The 19,977-nt window shown below is 52.1% G+C and overlaps 1 protein-coding gene and 1 long non-coding RNA gene across 7 annotated transcripts in view; one reads left to right on the top strand and one right to left on the bottom strand.

The window, feature by feature from the left end:
* Positions 1 to 19,977, top strand: part of RAI1 (retinoic acid induced 1) — a 211,641-nt gene that overhangs the window by 15,079 nt on the left and 176,585 nt on the right. For 3 of the 5 annotated variants that reach the window (XM_084818186.1, XM_084818183.1, XM_084818187.1), the window contains exon 1: positions 6,533 to 18,886. The exons of 1 other annotated variant lie outside the window; for it this stretch is intronic. The gene's annotated coding sequence lies outside the window, so the exon portion shown is untranslated. Of the gene's footprint in view, positions 1 to 6,532; positions 18,887 to 19,977 lie in introns of those variants that run through there. One more of the 5 variants, XM_084818185.1, reaches the window with a different exon arrangement.
* Positions 669 to 7,784, bottom strand: LOC146336466 (uncharacterized). 2 transcript variants are annotated; one of them, XR_014785492.1, is made up of 2 exons: positions 7,029 to 7,784; positions 669 to 6,764 (listed from the first exon to the last, which is right to left on the bottom strand). It is a non-coding gene; the product is annotated as an uncharacterized LOC146336466 (long non-coding RNA). The 2 variants fall into 2 exon arrangements; XR_014785493.1 differs by having other exon boundaries at positions 7,266 to 7,784.

The following is a 19,977-nucleotide window of genomic DNA, read 5'->3' as shown; positions in this document are numbered from 1 at the left end:
ACAAGGAGAAAAAAAACTAGAAAAGTTCCCAGATTTCAGGAAAAGCCCATGGGCAGCGGTTGTCTGTCAGATCCCAAAAGGGCCTGATTTTCAAAGGGCAGACTTCTCTGGCTCATTGTGGATGGGCAGCAATTTCAAGGCCCCTGTTCTTCATTCTTAAGGTTCTTTATTTGTATACTGGATTGGAACAGGAACAAGCCTTCAGACAGGGGACCACTTCGAATAGAAGACTACCTCTGTAAAGTAGGACACCTGTCCACCCTACCAGCGTAGCTGTAACGTTGCCACCGATGGTAGCTTCCCTGTTGGGGATAATTTTGGGAGGGAGATTTTCATTGGGACTGCAGTGGAAGGATTAATCCTGCCATTCTGCAATCCCAGTTCTGCTCAGCCCCCTCCACTCGCATGTCATTAATGCCCTGTGCCCTTCGGCCCTGAGAATGGAAACCCAGCGCACCCCTCGGGATTCCTGTGCAGCTGCACATTGCAGGGGCAGCAACCGTGACGGTCCAGCTGTCTGTCATGGAAGCTCATCTCTCGTTGTTGTTGTCGATCTCACTGAGGATCAGATTTCGAGGACTCCCAAGATTTCTGGAATGCAGTTTAAGCAACTCCAGCTTAAGATGAGCCAAGTGTTCAGAGCCAGCCCAAGACTTTTGCTGCCTGAGGTGAAGGACGAGATGGCTCCCTCCCATTCCATGTACAGAACCAACTGGACCAGCAGCGTAATCTTGCTTCATCACTGGCAAGAGGACTGCATCCTCCACTGTACCTGAGAGTAGCAGCCTAGCCTAGTGGGTGGAGGGCAGGCCATTTGTGGCGTTCACGGTTCTGCCCAGTGGCACCATGCACCGACACCCTGTGCCACTCCCCCAGGAGTATCCTTCCCTCCCCCCTGCCCAGGTCTAGCCCACAGGATGTACTGATGGCCACTAATTTGGAGGACTTTAAAAGGGGGTTGGACAAATTCCTGGAGGAGAAGACTATCGATGGCTACTAGTCCTGATGGCTATTGCTACCTCCAGAATCAGAGACAGTGAGCCTATGTACACCAGTTGCTGGGGAACATGGGCAGGAGGGTGCTGTTGCACTCATGTCCTGCTTGTGGGGTTCCCATGGGCAGCTGGTTGGCCACTGTGTGAACCAAATGCTGGACTAGATGGACCCTTAGCCTGATCCAGTAGGGCTCTTCGCATGTTCTTCTTTCGAACACACTGCAGTTTGTTCAGCATCCTTAAAAGCAAGAGACAAACCATTCCCTCGATAACTCCTGATGAAAATCAATGCTAACGTGAAATGATATCTGCCAGTCTCTCTTACCTTTGTTGTTATTTTTATTATTGCTTTAATCGTGTCCCCCCCCCCAAGTAAGCCAGCATTGGACTCGACTATTCATCCATCTTTTTCCCCCCAGTATTCGTGTGGGTAGGTCTGAATGCTGAAGACTACAAGTCCCAGCAGGCAACGTGCCACCTTGATTTCAGCAGCTGCTCAAGCTGCCAAAATCAAGATGGCACCTTTCCTGCTGGGACTGGTAGTCTTTGCCCTTTGGGCCTCCTGGCCTTAACAGCCACGGTTGCCGAGCAGCTTGAAATTGAGCGGACTGGATAGTCCTGCTGGGATGCTGCTGCGGCCGGCTGCAGAGCTCTCTAGAGCCGGGCCCCTCTGCGCAGTAGGCTGGCCTGCTGCTCCAGGCGCAACCGGAGCCCTTGGTACAATCCCTCGGTGTCACCCACTTCAGGCGCTGTTCTCCGTGAAGCGATTGCTCAGAGGAGACGCACCGCTCCCTGAGCCTTTATGGCATCTGTCTCCCTCTTTTTAAATTTGCATCTCTGCCCAGCAAACAGAACAGCTTGGAGAGAGTCAGATGACATGAGTGGAGAGGAGTGGCAGAGAAGCTTCTGTTTTATTTAGTAAGAAAAAAGAAGAACAAACCAGGTTTTATTATCCCTTTGAGACGAGCAGAGAAAATCTATACCAAAGGCATGAAACAGCAGTAGAGACAGGCTTCTTTTCTTGCCCCCTCCCACAAAGCAAAATTAATTGAGTGAATCTTGGCCTTTCAGCCAGTGCTCTGGAAGGGCCTTTGAGTGAGAGAGAACTGCCCTGCCCTGTCCTTTCTAGACACCAGTCTCCAGAGAGCTGCTTCCCCTCTGTTCCTGAAGGCTGGAGCAGGGCACCTTGGGCATCTTCCATCAAAGGACGGATCCCCTTGGTCCTTATCCAGTCCCGCGCTCTCTGTCAGGTGGCCGGGTCCAAATCCATGCGAGGCCTAGCCCAGGGATGGGGAACCTCCAGACTACGGGTCACATTTGGCCCACCAAGCAAGGAGGCCTCGAGCGAGACGCCTCCCACTCCTTGAAGCCCTGTCAGTTTTGAAAAGGGAGAGGAGGTGAGAGAAGAGCCACGCCACGGCCTCAAGGATCACCTCTTGCAGCTCTGAGGGGGCGGTGGGTGGCAAGCAGCTGGAGCAGAAGGCATGGCGGGCAGGGGGCTGTCTGGAGTCACAGAGGTGGCTTCCTTGGGCAGGGAGCATCATTTCCTGATGGTGTTCATATCCTAGCTTGGTTCTCTTCACAAACATAAGAATGTGAGACGAGCCCTGCTGGATCGGACTAAAGTTCCTTCTAATCCAGCTTCCTGCTTCCACTGTGGCCAAGCAGATGTCCCCGGGAAGCCCTCAGGCAGGGCACAAAAGTGATGCTCCTCCGCTGTTGTTCAGCTCCAGCGTCTGAGGTTCAGGGGCAGGATGCCTCTCCGCATTCAGGAGTTCCCTTTAGCTTTTGTCATTCCCTCTCTTTCCAGTGCTTAGGTAATTGAGTGCCATTGCTTATGTAACCAAAATGGCACCACCCACATACACACAAGGGAGGTATTAGCAGGCTCAGAGGAACCCCAGGGTTTGCAGACATACAAAAGATCTTTGGGGGGGAACCCTAAATCCCCCCCCCCAAAAAAAACCTGTTCAGTGGCAACAGAATGCTGACTGCCAGTTGGGAGGGGTGGAAAACCAAGTGGTAGGGAGAATGGAATAGAATAGCCTTGAAAAGGGTATGGCCGGCTGACTGGAACAGTGAATGGAGTGCTCCATCCTGCAACATTTTGTTGCAAGACGCATTTATTAATAGCAATTGACAGACTTCTTCCTAAGAAGAGCCAGGCTGAATCAGACCAAAGCTTCATCTAGGGATGCTAGTCCAGATTCCTACTTCTACAGTGGTCATCCAGGGACCTCCAGGTAGCCCCAAAACAGGGTTCGAAGACAGTTACCCTCCTGCCATTGTTCTCCAGCAAGTGGTATTTAGGGGTTCCATATAGCCTTCATGACTAATAGTTGTTGGTTTCCTCCTCCTCCTCCTCCTCTTCCATCATCTCCATGAATTTCTCCAATTCTCTTCCAAAGCCATCCAGGCTAGTGGTTAGAGATGTTGGGAGTAATCCACAATGGAATCAAATGAGTTTGAATTTCTATGAATATGAACCTCAGATTCTCCAGCGGACCAGTTTTTCCTGAGTTCCATGGATTCTGCAGACTTGCGGACTGTGGTTGTTGTTGCTGTTGTTGTTTTTTACTTTCTGGAATTTTATGCAAATTTAGTTGTAGAAGAATACATAAACTGAAAAAGCAGTGGCTGAAAATGCTCCTTTCTCCCATAGGCTAAAGCATGAAAATGCACATGGGGGGTGGGGGGGGGGTTGCACAGTTTCGCAACTTTGAATTTGCAGAAATTTGGGAAACGGGGGAAAAAATCCATTCCGACAATGAGCAGACGATGGAACAAAAGGCACCTGACAGTCCATGAAGCACAGACAGAACGGATGTTGCAAACTCTGCACATCCCCCCTAGTGTCCATTTGTACATCCTTTGTCAGCAATGCGTTCTAACTGGGACTAGTGGTTCTCTAACTGTTGTCAGGTGGCCCCAAGATCACCACGAAAACAATAATACTGGGAAAACAGCAAGATTTTTTTTTCTAGTTTCCAGCACATGCTGAAGTTTTGAGTTTACATGGAAAATTGGCTTGCCTCTTCAGCCACGCAAATGACTGCAGGGGAAACATCCCCCCCAAATCTATGACATTGTGTGAGCTTTTCCTCTGTGTACTCACATAATTTTGTATGGTTGTGAGCATAGAGGACAGGTAAATCCTAATCAATTTGTACGTCTTCAAAGAATTCTCTCACTCGGTTGCCCGAACAGCAAGAAATGGTAGTGATCTGTAAAGAACAAACAAACTGTCCTTGGAATACCTGTCAGTGTTTGGAAGTCCCCCCACCCGAAAGAGGGGGAGAGAGAGAGAGAGAGAGAGAAACGTAAGCTACTCCTGTCTCCACTACTTGATCCATAATGAGGGCAAATCCAAGGAAACTATAGTGCATTGGATATTTGCAGATCTCATTACTAAATGTATTCTAAAAACAAAACTTGCATGATATGACTCATTGAAGGCTGCATTATCTGGGTGTTCCCCGCAACAGAAGGGTTAGCAACAGAAGGGTTAGCAAGGAGCTAAGTCTTGCAAGTGGCTCTGTGTAGCTCAGCTTCTGATCCAACAGATCCAACAGCTCAGCTTCTGCAAGGCTTAGGTAACTCACTTGCAGAGCACACCCCACCCCCCGGCTGTCTTGCAAAGCCAGTGTGGTGTAGTGGCTAGAGTGTTGGACTGGGAGCCGGGAGATCCAGGTTCTAGTCCCCACTTGGCCATGGAAGCTCACTGGCTGACTTTGGGCCCATCACAGACTCTCAGCCCAGCCTACCTCACAGGGTTGTTGTTGTGAGGATAAAATAGAGAGGAGGAGGGTAATGTAAGCCACCTTGGGTTCCTTGCAAGAGGAAAAAAGGCGGGATATAAATGCAATAAATAAAAGCTTTGATCCGTGAGTCAGTTCCAACTTGTCCTTCTTAAATCGTCATTGCCAGAAGAACTCAACACGCCACTATCAGGGCCGGTTCACAGATCATATTCACCTCCCCAGATGATGATGTGCAGATGGGAAGGAGCCATCCCAGATCAAACGGCAAAAATAGTCTCTCTCATCCCCTTGAACAGAATGCTTCCTGACTCAGACATGCAGCTTCATCGTACGTTGAGGGATCAAACGAGAAAGGAAGCGGTGGGCATGCATCTGAACGTCTCAAGTTGCCTTGTACTGAGGGAGACTGTGGTCCCATCTAAGCCAGTGCCAGAAGCTGCCCAAGATTTCGGTCCTTCCTCACTCCTGCTGCTGGAGAGCTTCTTAAGTGAAAGTGCCGAGAATTTTACCTGGGCCCATCTGCATACAAATCCATGTGCTCTGCCACGGAGTCATGGGCCCTCCCCACGCCATGGAGAATGGGGAGGAGCGGGCAGAGTCGGGTGGCCACGGACGTATCACCAAAAAAGAGGACACCAGTTTGCATAACAGTTGCATATGCGGATGTATATGTCTAGGTGCAAATTTAGAAATAATGACTATAATTTAAATCAGGGGTATAGCCCACGAGGCAGGACCATAGCTCAGTGGGTAGAGCAGCTGCTTGGAATGCAGAAAGTCCCAGGTTTGCTCCCCGGCTGGAAGTACTCTGGCCTGAAACTCTGGAGAACCATCGCTGCTAGTCGGTGTAGACAGCACCGGGCTAGACGGACCAAGGGACTGACTCAGCATGGCAGCTTCCGATGCCCCTTTTTAAATCAGACCTTTATTCAGAACCATGAGGACTAGAACCCCATGAGGACTGGAATCCTCTGTGCTAGAGCCTGTGCTTTGTATGCAGAAGATCCCAGGTTCAGTTCCCTGGATTCCCAGGAAGGCTGGGAAAGAATCCTGCCTGAAACCCCGGAGAGCCGCTGCTGCCAGTCAGTGTCGACGCTACTGGGCTGGGTGGACCCAGGATCTGACTCGGCATAAGGCAGCCTCCAATGTTCCTAGGAGGAATGATGGGATTTGTAGGCCAAAACATCTGAAGGACCATAATTTGCTCACCCCTGATTTAAACAGAAATCTCACGGTGGGGAAGACTGTGACCAGGTGTGCGTGCTGCTTGGTCCGCCGTCTGGGTGCTGGATGGACAACTTCAAGGCCTCTGCTCCGCTCTCCCTCTTTCTGGGTCTTTGACTTTAAACCAGGCTTCGACTGGGGACCTCTTCAAACTGTCCTCTGCCAGCTCTCCATAACAAAAGACTGTCGTCTGTAAGGTAGGACACCTGGCCACCCTAGGGCCCGGGGCACCTTTGGGTGGGGTGGCAAAGGGGGGCGCATACTGGAGCCCGATCGGTGTTCCTGGATTCAGCCTTTGCATTCGTTCGTGCCAAGGAGTCTAGCTTCCAGTTGGACTCGATGGCCTTATAGGCCCCTTCCGACCCTGTGATTCTGCGAAGCGTCGCTTTTGGCTAGGAACAGAGGAACAGCGCAAGGGAGGGGGGCCCGCGCAGTGTCAGGACATCTTTCTCTAGGCAGCCGGTGTGAAGAGAAGGAAGAGACAGAGCCCTCGTGGGGTCCAGAGGGAGAGATGGAGATTAAATAGCAAGGTTGCTGTGAGGCGGAGGCAGCTCCAGGCAAAGATCAGGAGAGAGAGAATGAGGAGGAAAAGGGGGGGAGAAACGGGAGGAGGAGGAGGAGAAGAAAAGACTGAGGAAGGAGGGAGGGAGAGAAGAGGAGGATGGAACCAACCAACACACGTGTCTTGTTTTCGACATTTCCCCAGTTCCGAGGTCCAAGATTCTAAGCCACGTAGATCTAGCCAGCCTCCAGCCCTTATCTTCCCGGACCAGAAACAGTTGGCCTGCAGTGAGAAGGGGAAGGCGGGGGGAGCAGTCGGTTTGATTGACAAACACCCCCCCATTCCCCACCCCCACCCAAATGCACACACGCACAAAAAAGGCGGCGGCGGCGGCCGCAGCTGTCTGGCTGGCACTTTGGAGTTGACACCCACCCCCACCCCCCCGCCGATGGTGTCTCAGCCGTGCCGCCGCTCCTGCTGCCAGCGAGATGTTCTGACTGGCTGGGTTCAATGTCAGGCGTTCGGCAGCAAATGCCGCCGACAAACCTGCTGTCTCCAGCTGCGGCAGAGCTGGAACAAGCCCCGGATTAGACTGCAACGCCGTCGGCACAGCGCTGGGGCAGCCGACGCAGCCTCTCGGAGCGGGGGGGCGGCGCCCCTTTTCCCAGCCCTCGCCAGAGGCTCGGCTGGGCGGCACGTTTCCTTGCTGCCCCCTCCCAGCGGTCTGGGCCAATCTGGAAAGGACTGCATAGCCAGCAGAAGCTGGCGTGCGCCACTGCGAACCTCATGACCCGGACAAACGGTCCATCTGCTGCCGGCTGATCGGGGCGAGACGCCTTCGGGGTATTCTGCCTCGCCTCTCCCCGAGCTGCCCACGGTCCAGTGACCACACTCCCCACCCCTCCTCGTGAGAAGCCCCAGCTGTCCTTGTGACTCATGTCTAGCACATTGGCAGAGGGTGTGAGCTGGAAGGTTCCCGGTTCGAATCTCGCCCCCGCCACAACCTCGCTAAATGATCGCACACAGGCCGCAGCCTCTCAGCCCTCTTCCGCATATATTGCAATATGGAGGTCATAACATGGGCCTGCCTTACAGCCTTGTTGTTATCGGGGTTCCTGAGCTCATGCATGGTATCCGCGATGTTCTGAAGGAAGCAGATATAGTACAACAGGGGTGCCGGACCTCCGTTAACCTGGTGGCTGAATGCAATTTTGAAGAAGCTTTCAGGCTGCATTCCAGTTGTGAGCAAGGCCAAAGGCAGAAGGGGTGGAGCAAAAGGCAAAAGGATCAGGACCCGAAATATCAGCATGTTGCGCCTGAACGTTCTTACTGCCAGTAACTAAGCCTTAGGAGAGGACAGGAAGTGTTGGGAGTTTTCCCAGGGTCCTAGCTTCTCCACGCTTACACCTTTCTAGCTCCACTGAGACGTAAATCTGGTTCTTGGTCTATTTGCTGAGACTTTTTCTTACAAATACCAACACATTTTTGAGACTAGCCTTCTTCTGAGGTTCCTGGAGGAATCTGGTTCCCAGTGTAGGCACCAGAATGCTGGACTAGATGGATCCTTTGTTCTGCCTCCTCCATCTTATTTTGAAGGAAGTCGCTTTTCACATTCAGATTTCAGATTCAAGATGCTCCTTGAAAACATAAAATATTTTAAGCCTCACCTATCAAAAGGCACATGAGGGTCCAAATTAGTAGCTCTTCTGTATTCCAACAGAATGAGGCGGTACAACTGTTAAAAGTGGACTGGACCACTTCAGGCTGCACCTTAGGGTGTCATTTTTGAATGCTTTCCAGAGCACAAAACAAGCACATAAGGAAGAGAGAGATCTATGCCACGCTATTCCCCGAAGTGCTAGGTTTCCACTTGCAGGACAGTTAAAACAACAACACACAAGAGAAAGGGTTCCAAAATGTGGCTGCTACAGCTGCAGTACAAAGTTGCGTTCTCCGGTTTGCTGCCTCAGGATTTCATTCCCACGTAATGCTTTTGCAAGTGTAGACCAGGGCAGTGTCTGCCCTGCAAAAGTGTGAAGAAAAGCCTGACCGTTACTTGGAACGGAAGCCATGCAGCCGCAACTATGGTTGCATGAGAAATTGGTTTCAGTTCGTTCTGACCAGAATTTACCCCGTTCGCACCTCCCAAACGTAAGTGCAGTCTGCAGTCAAAGCTCACATGTTCCTGAGCTTGTGCTGCTATTCACGGATGGGGGTGGGAGGGAATGCATTAGAAAAATGCACACTTTATTTATTTATTTATTTATTTATTTATTTATGGCATCTATATACCACTGAATATAATAAAATCTCTCTGGTTCACAATATTAAAAACAATATTAAAAATGCAACATTAAAACACAGCATTAAAACACATTAGAAACACTTCCAACTACAGTAAAAAAAAATCAAGGTGCAGTAAAATGGAGCAGCATAATGAATTTACTTAAAGCCCAGGGAAAGCCTGGGTGAACAAATGTGTTTTCAGGAGGCGTTTGAAAGATGTCACGTTTTCTGCCTCCCAAACTATACAAGGGAAGGTTTTCCAGAGGGTGGGTGATGCTACTGAGAAGGCCTGCTGTCTGGGTATTTCACAGTGGCTTCCCGTTTGTTTTGGAAAGACCAGCAAGGCCTCCTCTGCTGGCCCTAAAGGTCTCCTGGCTATGTGCACATTAGAAAATTACACATGAAGAAATGCTCATCTTTTGTAAAAGTCTTCTCCCATTGATTAAAGCGTGTTTGTGTGCACTTTTAAATCAGTGGGAGAAGACCGCATACTTTTGAATGTGCACCCAAGTAACTTGGCAATTTTCATGCGAGAAGAGGGGGGGAAAGCTCTCTGTCTGACACAAGTTGGACCGAGTGTCGAGGCGGAACCCGGAGACCCTCAATGCTCTCCAGTTTTGTCGATTTCCACATCCCTAGGGGCAACCTGTATAAACTACAGCGCACAGAATGCAATGTTGCCTCCTCTCTTAAGTAACCTGTGCTGAACAGAGGAATTTGCCAAGCTGGTGTCTTCCCTTTCATTTTCCAAAAGTTTTGACTTTCATATCAAAGCAGGGGGAGGAAGGCCCACTAGAATTCCCCAGCTTGCCCTTTTGGCTGACCTCTTGCTGCCTTGGCCTCTCTCAGTCCTCATCAGGGCAGCCGTGGGCTGGTTGTATGGTGGTGCTTAGTCAAGCCAATCAAGAAAGGCCACCGCGGGGGCCTTTCATCCTTTGTGGGGCACTGCGGTATCCATCCCCGTCTGGCAGGGAGGCGTACCATGGATGGCATAATGAGTGAACATTAAAGGCAACCTTGCCTAGAATGGAAAACTCCTGTCAGTTAGAGACGGCTGTTACCCAGGCAGGCTCTCAGCAAGGAGCTGACCTCATGAGAGCTGACGACTCCAAATTGGTTGCTTTGGACCAAAGCAACGACCACTGCCCCCCCCCCCCCCCGAAGGTGTCTCGGAGGTTATGGAATCCAAGAAAACCTAACAGAATAGAACAGCCTCCCTCAACTTGGTGCCCTCCAGGTGAGTTGGACAGCCACTCCCATCATTCCCAGCCAGCGTGGCATTGGCTACCGAAAGTGTGTGCTTATGGGGGAGAAGTGGCTGACAGCTGGAGTAGAGAAGCCACCGGGAGGGGAGGGCTAAATGCCCCACATATGCCTTGAAAGGTAGAGTGCCTTTCAGTCTTCTTTGGAAGAAGTAAGGGAGAGGGGATCCTCCAGAAAAGTCTCCCAGAGCTTTTCCCTTGATAAAGACCCGTGCCGAAACATGAGGGGTTAATACCCTAGGGCTTCTTTGCTCAACGTCCCAGTGGCTGTTTTGTTTGCTTGTTTGATCTGTGATGATTCACACATGCATGTGTGAACGGCCCTTTGGCGGTGGAGGTTAGCTGCCTGCTTGCTAGCCTTGCTTCTCTGCACCATCAAGGGAAGTTTTTGAAAGGCTCCAGCCATGCATAGAGAGCAAGCCCTGGGCCCATGCAGTCGTACCTGCGGGTGTCCTTCTTGGACTCAGTGATGAACGCACGGCAGGACAGGGTTCTGCTCCCCATCCCTGAGCATTCATAGAATGTCTGAAAGCGACTAAGAATGGGAAGTGTTGATTTCAGCCTGAATTGCACCAAGAGGCAGCTTAAGTATTCTTTGCAGCCAGGGGTCTGAAAGATCATAGACTGCCACGTCAGGGAGGCAAGATTCCAAGAGGAAATGTAGAAAGCTGCTGTCGTCCAAGTCAGATTTCATTTTTTTATATATATATATTTCTTGGCCGCCTTTCAGGGCAGAAGCCCTCCCAAGGCGGCTTATAGCAATAAAATACATAAAAGCAGGTAAAATATTAAAAGTGATAAAAACATAAAAACAATAGAAACAACAATAAAAGCCAACAATAAAACCAGCAGCAATGTTAACACCAGTAACAGCAACAATAGCAATCATATTGAGAGAAGGCCACGGTAAAATGATACGTTTTCAAGGCCTTCCTAAAAGCCTGCAATGACAGAGCATGGTGGACCTCGGATGGCGGCTTGTTCCAAGGGTGTGGGGCCACTGCAGAGAAGATGATTTGCCCATCTCATTTAATATTGAATACTCCAGTCTTCCCCTAATCTGGTGCCTGCTAGATGTGTAGAACTATATCTCCATCACCATAAGGGTTGATGGGAGTTGTAGTTCTACACATCGGGGGCGAGCACCAGGTTGTGGAAGCAGCAGATTTCTAGAGATCATATTTCCCCATCACCAACGACCTGATCCTCTTTTTAACTGGTGATGCTGTGGATCAAACCCAGGACCTCCTGCATGCAAATATGTGAACTATGGTCCCTCCATCCTGCAGGGTGGTGGGGTGGAGAACCTCTTGCCTCAAAGTCCACACTTATAGCCGCTATACCAGCTGGCAGTAGTTGCAGGGGAATGGAGCTTCCTTTTCTGGTGATCCTTCATTGAAAATAGGCATGGTCTGAAGGCACATGAGGCAACCACCTTGCTGAAGCTATGCAGGTCTGGATCTGGTCAAGGCTTGGAGGGGAGACCACCTGGGATCACATGTAGCCCCCTTGAGTTCCATGATGGAAGGAAGCTGGGATAGAAATGTAATAAATAAATACATTAAATAATGTGTAGACATTTTGCAGAATGGCTTGTCTAGCTTCCTGAAACTCTGCCCTCTTTCCATTGGTTCTGTTGCTATTGTTGCTGCTGGTCCACTTCACCTCTCCACAAATCCACTCTGCTGTAGGTAACACATCTGCTTTTCCAGAGTTGGGGTGCAGCGGTGGGTGGGGGGTAGAATCCCATTCAGCAGAAAATGGAGGGCAGTGCATCCCCCAGGTGTAACGAACACCTGAGGAATATCTGTTATGTATATCTCCACGGTGCCTGTCATTATAGCATCTGTGCACTGATGTTTTCTCATAAAAGGTTTAAAGCAGGGATGTTGAACCTCAAGCTCGGAGGCCAAATCTGCATACCTAGGGTCCTCATAGGACCCTCCGGGATTCTCCAGATGGCTGCACCCCTCTGCTGAGTCCCAGGTGATTCCCGCTGCCTCCCCCGAACCACCCATCATTTGGTGGCTTCCTAGCTTTTGTGCAATGTCTTCCACGTTTGAAATGGCTGAAATGCTTCTCCTAAGGCTTAGTTACTGGCAGTGAGAGCTTGAAGCTAAAATTAGTTGGTATTTTTGCCCTGCTGTTTTGTCCGCCCCTTTGCCTTTGGCCCTGTCCCTTTCTTTCATCCCCCCCCCCCTTCCACAGGAATGCAGCCCCTGAAGGCTTCTCTGAAATTGGATTTGGCCCTTGGACTGAAAGAGGTTTGGTATCCCTGACCTAAATGGGCTATTTGTGCATCTAGCCCAGTTTTGTTTGGCTGGTAGCAGAACTCCGCAGATCTGCTCAGGCAGATAAGAACCTTTCCTTTCACTTGCTACCTGAACCTTTAAAAAATCAAATAAAATGGAGATGCTGAAAATTGAACCTGGGGCCTTCCGCACGCCAAGTAGAGGCTGTTCTCATGAGCCAGAGTTCCTTGCATCGTATCCAGATACTTACCAGTTGAAGCCAGAAGTCATCACCAAAATCTTCTGTAAAAAATAGCAGCCCCTTCTGATGCAGCTATTTGGAATTATTATTATTATTATTATTATTATTATAGCTAGGCACTGTACAAAGACAACCTTCAACAAGCTTGCAAAACATAAACAGAAGAAAATTAAAAAGAGAAAATTTATAGAAAAGGCTGCAAACTTGATTACAGAATTATCAGAATTATCAAGTATACAGTCTCTGAAATGTGTATCTTAAGAGGCCTTTTAACAATGGGAAGGGACCCAGCAGCTCATGTCATAGGTGGCAAGGCATCATTAAAGACACGGGGTGACGATAGATTCCACTTCAGTCTTTTCTGCTTGTGTTATTCTGTAAAATACCACCTACATTGCATATTTTCTTGAAATAAGTTATTTTAACATGGCTACTTTCATGCTGTAATGGCTAGGTGGCTTTAAGGGGATTGCACAAGTTCATGGAGGGAGAAGAGAGGTCTCTAGCTATTGCTACAGAGCCAGTCTGGTGCAGTGGCGAGAGTGTTGGACTGGGAGCCAGGAGATCCAGGTTCTAGTCCCCACTTGGCCATGGAAGCTCAGGGGGTGACTTTGGGCCAGTCATAGATTCTCAGCCCAACCCACCTCACAGGGTTGTTGTTGTGAGGATAAAATGGAGAGGAGGAGGATAATGTACGCCACTGTGGGTTCCTCGCAAGAGGAAAAAAACGCTGGATATAAATGCAATAAATAAGTAAGTAAGTAAATAAATAAATAAATAAATATTGGTCATGGTAGCCAAATTGAACCTCCGTGTTCATAGGCAGTATACCACTGAATGCCGATTGCTAGGCCGACCACCGTTGGAAACAGTATGCTGGATCAGATGAGAGCAGTACACTTCAGAGGAGCCTTCTCCAGCCAGATGCCCTTCAGATGTGTTGGACTACAACTCCCAGCACTACACAGGATGCTGGGAGTTGTAGTCCAACACGTCTGGAGGCCACCAGGCCAGGGAAGGCTGTTTCAGAGACTTAATCCCAGCTGCATAGTCAGTTTGTGGCAGAGCCGAAACAGCAGCCCTCCTTTCAGAGCCACGTCTCCACGCATCAGCCTCCTTATAGGCCAAGCAACATCTTGAGTGCGGAGTTCACAGACGTGTGCGTGCATAGCTATTGGGGGGGGGTTCTTATGGAGTCTCAAAAGCAGCTCACACCAATGGGAAAACGTCTCGGCCTGAAAATGAAACCGTTGCCGCTGCAAACGAGCGTGCCGGACGTCTCATGGTCTCCTGCTGTGGTTCGGTGCGTCCCCTTCGGATGGTTTCTTCTTTGAGCGATTCCAGCAGCAGCTTTGTTGACTGCCTTTCTGACGCCTCCGGATCGGCTCGTGCAGGCAGCACACCGCTGTGGGCCCTGGCACGCACGCGGGGCGGCTCAGTTGGCGGGAAAGGAGGGTGCAAAGCCCAGGCAGCTGCAGAAGCCCTGGGAAGAGCTGGGCTCCTCTTTCCCCTTTCTTCCAGCCGCTGGGCCCTGGCAGTTAAGACGGACGTCCTCTGGGCTGGCCAGAAGGGTGGACAGGCAGCGCAGGCGTGCAGAGACAGGCTGATCCCTTTCCTTCCTCCAGCTGCTGGGCATCAGCAGCCACAGCTGAGAACCTGCTGCCTGCCCCGGAAGCTGAGCAGAACGAGGGCAAATTCGGATGCTCTGGCAGGTGAGCAGAGGTTTCCTAGAGCAATCAGAGAATAGTCGGGTTGGAAGGGCCTATAAGGCTGTCGTGTCCAACCCCGGTTTCTCCTCCCTCCCTCCACCTCCATTTGGGCCTCCATTTCCTTAACAAGCCAGCTGGCACCTCCCGTCCGTCCCGTCCGCTTCCTCGTCTGTGTGGTCTCTTTCCTCCCTGAGCCTCACAAAACAGGAGGCCTCTCTCCCAGCTCAGTAACATAACCTTGCATGGCATGTGTACGGCTCCAGAGCAAAAATATGTGGTTAGCATTCTTGCCGGCGCACCACGGCGGGTGCGCATTGCATGCTTCTTCCCCCCTGGAAAAAATACCCCCCCCCATGGGTGCACGCACAGAACGCCAAGGTGCAGCAGGGACGCCTTAAACGCCAAGCGGAGGCAGGCTGTTAATCATCTCCTCTTAACAGGTTTATTTGCTCATTAAACATTTAAGACTTGTTTCGCTTTATCAATAGCGCGGAGGCGTGAAGGCCCTGGCGCTAAGATTTATGCGGTGCACCGTAGGATTGGTTGGGTTTCTCCCCCTCCCCCGTTCAGACGGGTCTAAGAGGCCATTTAGAATTTCGCCCAACAGCAGTGGAAGAGGTCTGCTTGGCTGTGCCCCCCCTCGCCCCCGGCCCCCTTCTGAGCCTCCGCTCCCAGATATAAACGAGTGGCTGGGATCTTCCCAAGCCACGCGTTCATTTTGCGAGAGCTCTCTGGCACAGGCAAGCATCTGCCGCCCTCCTGTTTCCAAGCAGCCTCTTCCCTTCCTGCAGGTGTTGAGAGTGCAAGGAAGCGTCTCCCCTCCAATCAAAGCGCGGGCTGCAGGCTGGTGGAGGCCTCTCTCTGCACCGCGGCCTTTTCCCGGCCTCTCCTTTCACAGTCTGCCAAAGCCCGCAGGGGACGACAAGCCCCGGCGTGCGGCGTTCCACCGGGAGCCCTGCCTGGATCAAGGGGGAGCATCTCGTGTCGGGACCTGCTGCCGTCAACCAGGCTCCAGCTCGGCATCGAATTATCGCCGCGGCCCTGCGCCTTGGTGACGGGCGGCTCTCGGGTTCCACCAGCACAGGCAGATGGGGTCTCAGCGGGGCAGGGTTTAGGCTTACTTCTCTCAGCAAAGGGGATAAGAACATCAGAGCAGCCCTGCAGGGTCAGACCAAACCGTCTCTCCAGCTGTGAGGACCTAGGAGGAGCCCTGCTGGATCAGAGCAAAGGTGGAACTTGTCCCGCGTTCTGTTCTCACTGAGACCAACCAGATGCCCATGGAAAGCCCACAAGCAGGATGTGAGTGCAGTGGCACCATCCTGCTCGGGTGCCCAGCAACTGGCATATAGGGGTCTCAGATACCAGAGGTCATCTGCACTTCAGGTTTTGGGAGGCCCTTGGGCAAGGCACCCTCAGTTGCCCCCGCCCTCCGTGAGTTGACCTTCTCCCCACCTTGGCCCCCCTGCTCTCGCTCCTCCTCATGGCTCCCACCTGCTGGCTGGACAGGCAGAGCGCCAGGGAGCAAGCGGGCCGAGGCACCTCCTGCTCCTCCTTCCCACCACCGCTGTTGCCTGGGCCGGCGCATAACTGAAGGGTGCGTGGAGGAGGGACTGACAGCAGGGGAATGTGGTGGAAGGGTGGGTGGCGACGAAGTGGGTGACGGGTGGGAAAAGTCCGTTGCGAAAGGCAGCTAGAGGCGGCAGTAAGGCAGAGAGAGGAGAGGAGAGTTTGGGAGAGAAAGAAATGACGAGTTAAAAGGCTGGTGGTTAGGAGTCCCGACTCCAGGTTTTGGAGGTCTGTTGGGCCCCCTCCCTCAGTGAGCCTCCCTGCTCACCACTATGGTCACCAGCTGCTGCTCCCCCCTCCTCCCCGCCACGATATGCTGGCCGGACAGCATATGACGGGACTTATAGTCCAACGCATCAGGAGGTCACCCAGGTTGGGAAAGGTTGATGTTCGGCAAGGGTGGGGGTCATGTGGCCCTCCAGACATTGCTGGACTACAGCTCCCATCAGCACAGCCAATGGACAGGGATCATGGGAATCGCAGTCCAACAACATCTGGAGGGCTCGATCCCTGTTCAAACAAGGCTCAGCTGCAACAGAAGCCCTTCGGACACCCTTGCTGAGCAGGAGGCTCCCACGGCCCGTCTGGCTGGACCGAGCCAGCCCGGGGCAGAAGGTTCTTCACGGAGAAGCTGACAGTTGCACTCCAGAGTTTCCCCACCCTGAGAGCTGCTCACAGAGGAACCCGTCCCTGTCAGTCCCTGTCACCCTGGTCAGGAGAGCAAGATGGAGGGAGTCTTCGGGCCTACTGAGGCCTGGAAGTCTCCCCCCGCGACGGGGCCAGGCATGCTTTGTATCCTGTAGGGTGGCAGGTGCCCTGCTTTACAGAGAGCAGTCCCCTATTTGAAGGTCTGTCAGAGGACAGTCCCCAAGTTGAATGTGCCCAGTTAAAGGCCTGCCCGGTCCAAGTCCGGTTTAAAGGTAAAGAACCGTAAGAAGCGAGAGCAAGGGCTTGGACGTTGCTGCCCCCCCAGAGTTAGCAGCACCCGGTCAGCAGACCGAGCAGTCACAGTGGTCACGGTCATCCCCACAGTGGTGAGATGTATGGTATTCCTGTTTAAACTAATTATTTCTGAATTTGCATCCATACATAGCAATTAGCACATGCCGGTTTGGTGGAACCCTGTGTCCTCTTTCTCCTCTTTTTGGGGGCGGGGGACAACACACGTCCTCTTTTTTTCTCCATGTGTAACTGGGCACCCTGGTATCCTACAAGGCCTTTGGCGTGGCCAACAACACGGCTGATTCTGCGCCACACCCAAGGCCTCTCTGCTTGCAAGGCGAGGACTAGCGCATCCCAAGGCCGTCCCCATCCACAGTGGGCCTCTCCGAACAGTCCCGGACTTGGATGGCTGAATCCATTCCAGATTCTGTAACCCATTCTGAAGCTTTGGCAGGGCAAGACAAATGTATTCTCAGCTCTGCCAAATCAGTTTTGGAGCTGGACCAAGCGGTTCCACTCATCGCCATCTTAGGCCCGGCCAGCCCCGCAGAATGAAGCAGCTGCTGACAGGCGGGTCAACGGCCCTTGCCAAGAGCAGCTCGTTTGCCTCGCAGAAAGCTCCTGAGGCTCACAGGATGCCTCCTTGTCCTCCGCGTTGGCTTCCCCTTCCCCTGCCCTTGAGGCTGCTGTCAGCCAGGCATTCGGGTCCCCAGTCGTTTGCCAGCTGCCATCTTGTCCTTTGGGGTCTCCAGGGCATGAACTGGATGCCTTGGTGCCCATCAGAGTCCTGGTCTAGTAGGGAACCATAGAGTGTGTTTGCTCAGGCCAAGAGGGACAGAAGAGAATTGTGGGGTGCAACGTTGGGCCCTGTGACTGGTCGACAGTACAAAGCCTCTGGATTGGCCAGGCTGGCTATAAATACTAGACGCCTGACGTTCTTTCTGCCTCTTTTGCCTGGCGACCACAGAGCAGTGTGTTCTGCTTGTGTCAGGAGCGCCCTAGCTGCCTCTTGCAGTCCCCACCAATAGCCAACTCAGGACGCAGACGACGAGGAATTCTTTCCGAGACTTTATTCCTTTATGACTCTTTCGGAATGCTAGTCGCTAGTGCCAAAGCAAGGAACAGCACTGGGGGAAGATAGCAGAGTAGCCTAAGCTCCGGGTAAGGCAGTTGGTCCCCGTTTGAAGGAGAACCACGGGAAGACCCTGAACTTGTGGGCTAGGGAGAGATCCTCCCTCTTTCCCTTGGGTCCTCGAGACGCGACCGTTGTTTGCGTGCCAAATGAGCGGTACGCCTCCTTTCTGCGTCCTCCATCTGTCGTCGCTTCCTGCGTCTGCGCCGAGCATCCAGCAAGCCCCCCTCCAGCGCTCTCTCCCTGCCAGGGTCACTATCTATCCCAGGAATGCTGGCAGGAGGAATCTCTGCCAGCTGCTGTGCTTGTGAGAGATGAGCGAGCTCCTCTCCCATGGACTGCTGTTCCTCTCAGAATCAGAACTGCGCTGGGGCTCTATGGGCTCAGTTTCCACCCTGACAGCTTGCTGCAGTGGAATCTGCAGCTTCCTTAGCTGACACCAATGTCTCAGGTATGCAGCCTTGTCTGAGCTTGTAACCCAATGGCAGAGTTCATGCTCTGGTCTCTAGGAGTTGGGCTGCACAAGACCTCTGCTTAGGCCTTGGAGACTCACTGCCAGCCAGAGGGGGCGATGCTGGGCTAGGTAGACCAGTGCTTTGACTCCGTAGAAGACCGCTTCATATGTGCTGGAGGTCTGTGTTCAGGTCCAGCTGCCCCCGCTCCTTGACACCATCTTGCTGCCCGGGTTCTCTTGGGCTTGACCCTGCTTTGCCTCTGCCCTGGGCTGGATCTCACTCTAGGCCCGATCCTGCCGCCATTTGGCCCTGACCCTACAAACGTGGCACCTGCCTTGCCCTTACAAGAGGAAAGAAAACAGCTACCTAGCTCCACACCTCATCTTAGCAAAGCGAGTCAGTCAAAGGGAGGAGGAGGAGAAGGAGAAGGCAGTAATCTCTCTGCACCGGGCGTGCTGGCTGCTACCTCTGTGATCGCAGCCAGTAATGACAAAGAAGCCCGGCTGGTGCCAGCGATAGAGAGAGAACCGAGCCTCCGAGCGCTACAGCAGAGTCACAGGTATGGGGGCGGCCATGCCGCGGGAGGGACGCTTCTTTCCAAGAACCCGAGTAATAGCAACAAGGAGTCCTTGATTGCCTCCGAAGCCTCCTCTCCGCCTCGCTTTCTTTGGCATGCAATTCCGCCCCCCCCCCCCGCTGTATCTCATCTCTCCTCCCTCTCCACCGCTCCCATGTCCTTCCTCCTTCGTTTGCCATTGAAACGGCTCACAATAAAAGCCCAGCGCCTGAACGCATCTGCTCAGATGTGCTCGACAGCACAATAGGCAGAGACCTGCAAATGCTACAAGCAGCTCACCGGCCTTTCAGAACGGTATGGAAAGCGCCTCCCTTCCGTAGCAGCTGGCTTTTCCTCTTGCCCACCCCTGCTGCTGCCCTGGCTAATTGTAGTGGCAAAAAACAAAAAGCGAATGGAAGGAGCAGGGCTGGCGCGAGCTAATGCAGCAAGGGTCACTGCCAGGTTCCATCAGTCTCCGAGCATGGGGGGAGAAGGGTGCCCACCTGTGGGCCAGATATGGCTCCTGCAGCACTACCATCATATATGTACAGCTATGTATCTAGTTACGCACACGATATGTAGGCACAGGAGAATCAGCAAGTGAGGTTGAGTTTCGGTGAGATTTTCCTATTTTCACGCCTAAGCTGGGTTTACTTCCTTCCTGTTCCCAAACACAAGTTTTTTCCTTTTCAAACTGAAAAAGTGCACATTTTGGCGCTCATTTTTTAAAATGGCACGCTTTCTTTGTATTTTTCGAACGTGACTGCAAGTCCAGGAACATGTGAGCTTTACTGGAAAATTGTGCTCCCCTTCATGTTTGTGGTTGTGAATGGGGCACATTCGAAGTAAAAACAAACCCAGACAAAATTCTCCAGTATCCGTATCCAGGTGTTGGCTTTTTTATTAAGAGCATGAGAAGAGCTATGCTGGATCAGACCAAGGGTCCATCTACTCCGGCATTCTGTTCACACAGTGGCCAACCGGCTGCCCACGGGAAACCCACTAGCAGGACGTGAGTGTAATAGCACCCTCCACCCATATTCCCCAGCAACTAGTGTACATAGGCATACTGCCTCTGATACTGGCGGTAGCAC

This window comes from Heloderma suspectum, chromosome 12, assembly GCF_057233095.1.
Source record: "Heloderma suspectum isolate Gila_16-S chromosome 12, 16-S_ref, whole genome shotgun sequence".
NCBI classification, from domain to species: domain Eukaryota; kingdom Metazoa; phylum Chordata; class Lepidosauria; order Squamata; family Helodermatidae; genus Heloderma; species Heloderma suspectum.
This window is presented reverse-complemented; position numbering and strand designations above follow the sequence as displayed.